Raw genomic sequence first — 10902 nt, 5'->3', positions numbered from 1 at the left:
TGGCTGTATCTCCTTTTCTCCTTATCTTTATTAACCTCTTTTCTGATACATGCACACATCTCTGTTCTTTGCCAACCACACCCAGTATTTTAGACTCGGAGCGAATGTTTGCCACAATCAGAACACAATTGTTGGAGAACTCCCCGTCATACCTGAATACCAGCAGACCAATTTGCCTGAAGAGTTCCACGCCGCTTCACTTAATAGCAAATCATAATGAAAATTGTAGGTTTACGAACCAGAAAGAAAGAAAGAAAGAGAGGAAAAAAGTAAGGAGCGCTGTTTGGTTTCTAAGCAACAGTTAACGCTGGATGCAGCGAGCGCTGCAGGGTGGGTTCCCGAGTTCCCATGTTTCTGTCTTCGTCTCCACATTCTCTTCCTGAGGAATTTGACCTGCCTGACCTCACTGAATATGTCTGGATTTACTTCCCCTCTGATACACAATTATAGCACACTGCAATCGAAAACCTTTATGCGAGAAAATCTTACTCCCCGTTTAATCACCTCTTCATGTTACCTTTAGTCACAAAGCCATGTGTACTGCAGATCACATGCAGATTCCTTTTAACATTTTTTGGATTAAAAAAAATGCATCAAGTGTTTCCCAGTGTGTGCTGGCATGATTTGCTACATGTAAAGCTGTGGGACTTGCTGCAGGCAAACTTAAGGAACCCTGTTGCATTTTCACTTCAGTGTCAACGGATCAATGGGAATGAGTCTGTCACAATGCATACATACAAAGAAGCCATCATTGTGCACAAACAGAAATAATAATTAAGAAAAGCTCTACTGAGGATATGCAGAGAACTATAATCATATGACAAAAAGCAGGAGGAGATTCATCAGAACATAATGCTAATTTTAAGACAAAGTTGTTGTACTCCTGACAACTGGAAATGCTAATTATCAGTCCCAGATTGCACTCAGCGGGACAAGAAAAACCTTCAACATGGTGTTGAAAATTGCTATAAGTATACTCTTGTAATGTGGAATCGTTCAGACTTTAACAACATGCTGTCCAAGGTGATGCTCAGTGACTGATGGAAAGGAAGGCTCACTCAAGAAGCCCCTCATTAGAAACACCTGTACACTTGCCAGTTCACGCATAATCAGTATAAGTGTGAAACATAACTAAAGGTCAGGAGCCTTCACTGACGTTCACATCAAACATCACAAGAGAGAAAAGTTTTCTCAAGACTTGGGGACTTCATGCACAGCAGAAAGCCTAGTTTAGCCAGGTCATGTTCAAACTATGTTTGCTTTTTACACCTAACATCCACATTATACTGTTTACGACACCTAAAAAGCTTAGGGGAAACATTTCTGCTTAAGTTTGACAGCTTTGCTTTTAGAGTAGAAAGTAGACCCCATTGTTTGGTTTTGTGGCCTAATAGCTCTTCCCTGACAATCTGTCATGGCTCTTTAACATGACCCTTTTCAAAAAGAAAATAAAGACATCTGCCTTGACTAGCAGTGGTTAATCCAACATGGACATAATGAATTAGAGGTGTTGCTGACCTTGTTGTTTATGCTAGCAGCTGTTCTGCAGCTAAATTTTGCATTTTAGTCATGCTACTACGCCTACATTCTTTGTTTTAATTATGTCTTTCTTTTAGTATTTTCACAGTTTTTCATTCTTGTTTAAATCTTAATGCAAACCACTTTGCAACTTTTTCAGGAAAGTGCTATATAGCATGTGCATTGCTTTGCACATACATTTCAAGCACAGGAAGCTTACTTAGGGTATGTAAATACCCATGCAATAGGCATTCTTAGGTGCATTAGCAAGGAAACAGTTTTAAAAATGAAAATGTATGAATGCATCCTTAGAAGGGTGTGAAAAATGAAAGCAGAGATTCAGTTATGCAGATAGAATTGCACTGTACAGTAGCAAGGTCAGCCTTCAGCCTCCAGCCTCCTACAAGCTTACAGAAAGGTTATGGTTACTCTTCTTACAACTGTGGGCACATGATCACCAAAGTTGGACAGCTGGAAGCTTGTTTAATTTTTGCTAAAGCTGGAGAAGCTTAATTTGAGCCATAATTTCACATTCATTCATTCATTCATTTATTTATTCATTTTCAGGCACAACAAATACCTATATTGAACATAAAATACACAAAACAAAAAACAAAACTTGCCTGAAAAAGGAGTGGGACGAAGAAAACTTATTAAATCCCACCCCTATACTCACTCATCAACAAAAAAAAAACAATAAACTTCCCGCAGCTACGCCCATCATTGCATACAGACCCATCAACAGCCCCGGGCAGATACAAGCATCTAAGCGGCAGCTCGCAACCAACAATTAGAGCCTTCATAACTGAATACAGAATATATAAATTATAAATTGCATTACCACAGGTAACAGGCAGTAATAACTACAAGTAACAAACACACATACATATACATACATATATATCTACACACACAAGTACATATATGTACATACATACGCACACTTTATTTTTTATTTTTTATTTTGGAATCCATACCAGCAATGGTAAGAGGACAGACATTACAGAGCACACTAAAACCCATCATTGAGTATACTGTGACCAGACCAACTGTTTGTAGAGAAATTTAAATCTATGAATATTTTTGCATTGTTTCAATTGTAAACTCAGACTGTTCCAGATTTTCACACCACATACAGACACACAAAAGCCTTTACGGGTTGTTCGAGTTCTGGGTAATTTGAATTCTCCAAAGCCTCTCACATTATAAACCTTTTCTCGAATTTCAAATCTAGTTTGTAAATTTGCCGGTAAAAGTTTAGTAAAAGCTTTATACAAAATTATGGATGTATTGTAATTAACCAGATCCTGGAATTTAAGTAACTTTGCCTGAAGAAAGAATTTGTGAGTATGATCTAGATAACCAGCCTTGTGAATAATACGCAGTGCTCGTTTCTGTACTGTGACTAATGGATTAGTTGTATTTTTATATGTATTTCCCCACACTTCCACACAATATGTAAGATATGGAAGAACCAGGGTACAGTACAGAGTACGAAGTGCATCTTTATCAAGGAATTGTTTCACTTTGTTCAAAACTGCGAGGCTTCTGGAAATTTTGGTTTTTATGTGTCTGACGTGGGGTTTCCATGAAATTTTGTTATCAATTATAACTCCCAAAAATTTGTTTTCACTCACATTATCAATTGGTACACCTTCAATGATAATTGGTAATTCTATATTATATTTTAAATTACCAAAAAACATTGCTTTAGTTTTATTTATATTTAATGATAATTTATTTATGTCCATCCATTTTTTTATTAATTTTAGCTCCCTGTTTACAGTCATTACAAGATCAGTATAATCATCGCTACTGAAAAATATGTTGGTGTCATCTGCGAACAGCATGAATCCATGGACCCAACCAGCAATGTGTCAACAGCAGTGTTGGTGTAATGGGTTTCTCGGCCAACTGCACACTTTTTCACCAATCAATAGTTTGAATGCCACAGACTGTCTGAGTTTAACCCCTTCTAATTGTTAAAGTTGACTTTTGTGTTGTGACAACGTTGCTTTTTCAGTTGGAAGTGACTGGTTTCATAAACAGCGCCGTTCAATGGACTTACAGTTGTGGCGAGTTTACAAAGAATCATTGTGGGCATGGATGTCATGGTAATCTGGGGTGTCAAAATGTTAATTTTCTAATGTGGAATGATTGGGTGCACAAGTAGAATTTATTCTGGATTTTTATTAATTCATACATACATACATATGCTTCCACTATTATTTGGTTAAATGTCCCTTGGCAGGTTGTACGTCGACCTCAACCATATGCTTTTGGTAGCCATCAACAAGCTTCAGGCTGGATATTTGACCTGTCTTCCTGTCAGAATTGGTAGTGTTCATTTAAATTGGTTGTTTTCATGGCACGGACTGAGCTTTTAAACATAATCCACAAATTTTCAATAGGGTTCCGGTCAGTGCTTTATGGAAGTTATTCCAGAAGCTTTATTCATTTCACAACCCGTTCGATGTGTGTTTGTCAACCGTGTCCCAAATGTGTCCAAATTTAAAAATTCTAGCTGTTGATTTGAGGTAAAGTTGAAGAATTTGGTGGTAGTCCTCCTTATTCATTATTTCACCCACTTTGTGCAATGTACCAGTACCATTGGCAGCAAAACAGAGCAGAGCATGATACTACCACCACCATGCTTGACAGTTGGTGTGGTGTTCTTAGGTTTGAAAACCTTTATTCCTCCAGTCATACTTCTAGTCATTGTGGCCATATAGCTTTTTTTTTCTTACCATAAAACCCTTCTCCAGAAGGCATTTGGCTTTTCTAAAATGCCTACCAGTTGTAGACAGTCTTCACTAACAAGAAGTTGGTGTTGTCGGAGTACAAGATATTGTAAGCCTGTGATGGTCATATATGAACTTCTAACCATATCTGTAAGTGTACCCTGAGACAACCCCTTTGATTCAGTATAGCAAGAGGTTGACAGCATTTATGGCTAGCTAATGACTCCGCAGAAGTGATGTGAAGCATTCATGTTGTCATGAGACTGAATTTTAAAGAGAGGTTTCCAACACCTTATGGAATCAGTGCCACTAAGAAGTAAGGTTGTCTGGAAATAAAGAGGGTCATATCCAGTTATTAATTTGCTTCTTATGAAGTTGTTGTGTATTTGTGTGCATCAGAGTAAAAAAAGAGAGATGGTGTGCTTTTGCTTGTGCCTGCCTGCAGTGGGGTGAAACATGGAGGTGTATGGGGGACGATCAGACAGAAGACCATCTGAGAGCAAGGCACACACTCCATCTGGACGCACATTCACTGTGAAAAAGAGTGTGAAACAAGAATAAAGAGATACACAGAAAGACAGACAGAGAGAGAGAGAAGGTGAGATTATAATCTTGAATTTAAAACCTGTAACATTTATATAAATATACCAATTAGATGATTATGATGTAAACATCATATATGATTTATAGAAGATAATCTACTATTTGATTTTTTTTTAAAAAGTGAATTGGAAAAAAAATATCTTTTAATGAATTTTGCCTGTGATACAACCCAAAATACATTTTTGTAGAGTGAAACATAGTTTGTATATCAGACATCTTTGAGGCTTTTACCTAGAATGAACCACTGTTGCTACAATTTTTTATACTGGTTTTTAAACTCAATCCTATATATATTCAGCTTCTAATTCCTTTTTGTAATGGTACCTGCTCGTTTTAAATCTGCCTTACATAACAGACAGAACACAGTACGACAGCATAAAGGAGTACAGAGCTCAGGCAACTTCAGTATATCTGGTATGTGCCTTGAAAATTCATGCAAAATTTCTCTCCAGATTTGCAATATTTGAAAGGTAAAAGATGCTCACACTAAAATGTAATTTAATATAGACATTGCTATTTACAGTAATAAAAAACATTATTCATTTATTATTTTTTTAAAGGCATGATCAGTGGCCTTATTGACAGTGGAGGGGATGTTTTGGTGTCCTATTTAAGATGAAAACAAAAGTTAATTTTGAAAAAGAAATATTAAAAAAACGTTTTTGTCTGCAATGTTTTTATCATAATGCACAACTACACTAAATTATCTGAATGATGGGTGAAATTATCCAGCATATTGTCTCATGTACCCATGCACAAAAATCACTTGAACTCAGTTTAAGGGAAACGGGACAAAAATAGTGAAGCAATCTAACTTTTGAGAATGACAAAAATGTGTTTGTAAAGAGAAAATTGTGTTCAATCTAGAAAAAAAAAATCCATCACTGCTACCACAATTTTTTTGTGGTAATACTTAAACAGCCTGCTAAAAGACAAGAAAAATCTGTGTATGCCCCTATCAGGATATAAATTTGTGCAGATATGTGGGCAAATAAAGACTTTAGTGTTATATTTTTAAATGGCGACTCTTTCAGACAAATAATGTGATGAAAAGTTTTTCCAGGCAGTAAATGGGTAAAGTAAATAAAGCAATGACTCCAACATTGGTTGTAGAGACTCAAAAGCAGAAATGTCAAAGTAACAGTGCTCGAGTCAAACTCTGAGCATGAATCATGAATTCCAACAGTAAGTGGCATTTCCTTGAATTGTTGTACATTCCATTATAGAACAAATTGGATGACTGTACTAAAAAACCAACAGTGCCTTCAAAAGCAAACAAAAACACAAATAATGAATAATTTGTCAGCAAAAGTATTTACAAGAACAGTATCACAGTAATATCACTGTATTATGATTATTATGGTCAAAGCAGGTGACAAGAGCATGAAGGAAACTTTCTGTCTTTTAAAAAGTTTTCTTTCTTCTATTTATTTGTTTTTTGAGTTTTGCCAAAGCTATTATGATAGCCTTACTAAGAGAAATGGACATAGTATTTTTGCTTCAGGGGATAGTCACATAGCTAAATTTTGAACTGAAGATTAATGCACAATAAGAAGCACATTTGATCAATAGCATATTAGGATTCTGTAGAAATGCTGAGGTAATAAAGGTGAATACATTTTACAGTTTTGAAAATTAAAATAAAGATGAAAAAAGATGAAATGATGGGGAAAAAAATGGTGAACAAATGTTTTTATATTTTCCGGTGTTTTGTTTTGTTTGTAGGTCAGTATGCATGCGCGATAGTTGTTTTCTTACCATCGGCCAGATTTACCAATTGTAAATCTTGTAAACTCATGCACATGCACACAGATTATTGCAGAGGTGTTGAGAGAGCTGACCTGTGGCCTTATAATCAGTGTTCAGTGTGCTCCAGTGCGTTATATAAGGGAGCAGCAAGTGCTAGTCAGATCCTCCTACAGATGCCTGAGCAGTCACGACTAATGCGGATGCTCTCCATCCATCCACTAAGCCTGGCTAACGCAGAATTCACCTTAGCCCCTGCTCCTCGGCCCCACACAGACACACACATCCACGGTATGTATACTTTGCATATGCATTTGTAAGTGTAAAAAGATTCCTTTGTGCATTCACAAGGTGCATATTTCCATTGTCCAAAAAAGAAAATACGACATGAAAATATTTTCGAAATTGGATTTAACAGCTTGTGATGGCGAATATAAAGCAGGGACATGAATGGTGGAGAGGAGTCAAAGTTTGGAAAAAAGGAAAGATCTAAAATCAGATCACTCATCTGTATCCTCCCAAACGTTAGCCGACAAACACCTACAGTGTTAAATGCTTCAGCTTATGAGCAGTCCATTCTACAAATCCCTCAAGTCCCATGTCTTTTTAGATGTATTTTTCCGGTCTCAAGGAAAGGGTTATTTCACCACGGACCTGCAAACAGCCTTCCGGACCTCAATACCTCAGGCTGTGAGAAACCTGTACCTGAGAATAGCAGGCAGATTCTACCCACCATCTGATGTTCTCATGCAGTGCTGTCTGCAGGGAGAGAGATGAACCCTGATGAATAAATATGAAGATAACCTGCACCTCTGCTGCACTTTTTCTTTTCCCATTCCCCATATGGTTCTACTGAAGAGAAGGCTAAAGAAAAAAATCAGCTCAGATTTTCAAAAGAAGCCTCTGGGCCATTGTGTTTGTCTGTGTGCATGTGCCGGTTTGTGTGTTCCAAGTGTGCGTGTGTGAAATTGTTTGTGCATGTGCGTATCTAACTGTCTTTCTTTGTGTGCCACCATCTAAATGCGTGCATAGCATTATTGTGTAGTGGCTGTGTGCGCGTGTGTGTGGGCAGCACTGTGTAGGAGTGTTCAGTAGCTTTTTGACAGAGCCTCCAGTAGCATGTATTTGTGAATCTTTTGTTTTATTCTCCATCTCCTATTCAGCTCTGCAGCAATCACACCTAGCAATGCTGCTCAAGTGCTGCTGCCCTTGAATGAAGTCAAACACAAAGGGCTCCTTAAAGACTTGTTTTCGCCGGCCTTAGTGCTAAAAAATAACTAATTAGCATCCATTAATCAATATTGCTTAAAAGTAGGGATGTGCTGACATATGGCCAAACATTGGTATCTACCTTGTTTACTGACGTCGGTATATCAGCAAATAGGATAACATTCATTAATATTAATGGATGATGTTTTCGATTATGCTACATCAGTCCTACTCTAGCTAAAAACTCCAGATGATGCCTGTTAATTGGGGGTGTGTGAGTGGGCAGTCATCAGCGTCTCAGTGTCACAGGTTTTGTGGTCTTCAAAATTTTAGATTTCCCCAACAAAACCAAAGTACAAACTTCTTCATTATATTTGTTAGATAATTCCATTAAAAAAGACCGGACAGTTCACCAACAGCACAAATGCTGAACATTAAAAAAGTCCAGTTCAGTAATTCGAATTGGCCATGTTGATCAAAATGGCCACACCCCTAATTGTAAGATTTAACTGTATCCATTTAAATGAGTGTAAAAAAAAGAATGCAGTACACTATGGATGTGAATGGGACAGTAGTGCCAATAATGGTTTTTGTGACTATAAACAGACTTTTTAACATAGGATCGACAAGGTTTTGGAGTGAGCCTCAACAGGCCTCTAAAGGAACTGCAGTTTCTGATGTTGCAGCTTAGTAAGTACTGAACCTTCACTGCAAATCCAGCAAAATTGGGTGAATGCTGTAGGCATTCAACCTACTGAGCTCCTGTTTCTTTATTCTTTGCTGCTTAACTACTCCCACAATTTTTGTGCTATTTTCACCATTCAAATTTAAAACTGTTTTGCTATTTCTGCTAATACCAGTTATATCTTTTGGTGCTCATAACTTTTATACTTTTTAAAATATTACGTTTTTTAACTTTTAAACTCGTCATAGCTCCTAAACTCTGACTGCAAGAGACATGAGCCTTGTGCCATATCTTCAGACACTCCTAACGCTCACATTGAAAGAATTTTTTTTTTTATACCGTTTACCTTTTCCCATGAATTATGTTTGTTTCAGGGTACAAAATCTATCCTTCTCTCAGATTCCAGACTCTGGAAATGAAGCCCTTTTTTTCTCTCGTCATATCTCTTTCTGGGATGAGTGCTGGTTTGGCTCGCTGAGATGAGCAGACGCCCTGAGAGCGGGCGGTGCATGTTTGAATCTTACCTGTGGCTGGGCTGTTGCTGTATGTCTTCCCCACTCAAGCTCCCTCTGCTTTCTTGACATGCTTCAGTGTACCCTTTCAAATAAAGTCGTCCTCAGCAGTCAGTTCAGCTTAAGCTGTTTTCGGCACATGATTTCCGCTACACAGCATTCACCCGGCATTTTTGCAGAAAATGCAACTTTTTCTGGTTATATCTTGACATCAAGGTTACGTTTTCACACAATATGTCTATATTGAACCATTATACTTGCTATTTTGTTACAGTAGCAAATGTCCCACCAACAACTGATATGAGAGTTACAGGATCCAAACTTGTGGCACTTTTTGAAAATAGTCCCAGCCTTGAATCTACTGATTTGTGATGCTTAATGCAAATTAAAACATGTCTCTTTATGCCAGAGATCATTTATATGATTGTATTAATTATCAACTGTTTAAGCTGGTTAAAGATAGGCATTAAACACCTCTGAGTTAGTGTAACAGGATTGTAAAGCCCCCTCCAATATATTCTATGATTACAGATAACTCTAAAAAGTTACTTTTTAAGTAAAGAGTTTCCTTTTTAAAATTTTTCCTGACACTAAAGACAGAAATAAATTACAGTAAAGTGAACAAAAAAACAACAACAATATGAGTCTCACACAAATAGTTATTTTTTACATTGATATCAGCCCAGAATTTCACAGTCACTGCTTCCCTAAGCTGGTGCAAAGGTTAAATGTGTTTTGGATCATTTTTTTTCTTTGAATATCAGCAGTGCTGTCACTGGGGTGGCTCATATTCTGGCTGAATAGGAAAGAGATGTGGGTGGGGGATTGAGACATTCAGGGCCAAATTGTACCATATTTTGACTATCAGCTAGACAAGTGACAAGGGGGATTCAGACAAAACAAAGTGTAGCCGAGTGTTTATGGGAAAGACAAAGAGAGAGACAAGATGTACAGAGCTTTGTCTTATTTGAAATTTCAGTTTATTATGAACACACAAGTTGATTTTGGCATTTAGTCTCATACTTTGTAAAAAAGAAAAGAAAAAAAAAAGTCAAAAATATGTTTTACAATTCAAATAGAAACTGAGGTCTAGTGTTCTAAACTCGCCACTTGACTCCATTCCATTTCACAGGTGCTACATTTGTCTTATCACTAAATGTTAGGAAATCTGCGTTCCCCTGCATTAACTGATGATCTCTCATGGAATAGATGACTTACACTCAACATTTAACAGCACAAATGCTGCCATGCATGCCTTTCATGTCCTTAACTGGAGTTTTCTCGCTTTTAGAACACATTTTTTTTGTCCCTCTTCTAAATGGGCTCCTTGCTGAGATTCTTGAATGCTTGATGAACGTGCTAGATGAGCCTCTAAAATGTGCCTCCAAAGGTTTCATTGCAAAAATAGAACAGAAGCACAGAAATGCAAATCTTTTATTTTGAGAACCAAAAGAAAATGAGACAATAAAGCATGAAGAAGTGACGTATGAATGAGATATGATTTAAAATCACTTTGTTTGGACATTTTAGTTCATTAGTGGTTTGTTATCAGTTACTATGTTTTTACATTCTTCAAATCAGTACATCAGTCTGTTGGGTCTTTGATAGTGCAAAATAAGTACTGCTTAAGGTCCAGTTTGAACTATACTTAACTATCAGCAGTACCTATTGTGCCATCACCCACCGATGCCACAGAATAGTGTTTTTGTCTAAAGCTGTGTGTTCAGTGACTGACAAGCCAATGAATGTCACATTCTGAGTTACACTTGACTGGTCAATAGCCAGTTAGCTTACCCTGAGTAATCCTCCTTTATTATGTATATTAAAGGAGTATATTATAACCAAAAAGAATATTAGAAAATATACAGGATGTACCAGAAAGAATCAT

Source organism: Aulonocara stuartgranti, assembly GCF_965226115.1.
Source record: "Aulonocara stuartgranti genome assembly, chromosome: 16".
In the NCBI taxonomy this organism is placed as follows: domain Eukaryota; kingdom Metazoa; phylum Chordata; class Actinopteri; order Cichliformes; family Cichlidae; genus Aulonocara; species Aulonocara stuartgranti.
Note: the sequence above shows the minus strand (reverse complement) of the source record.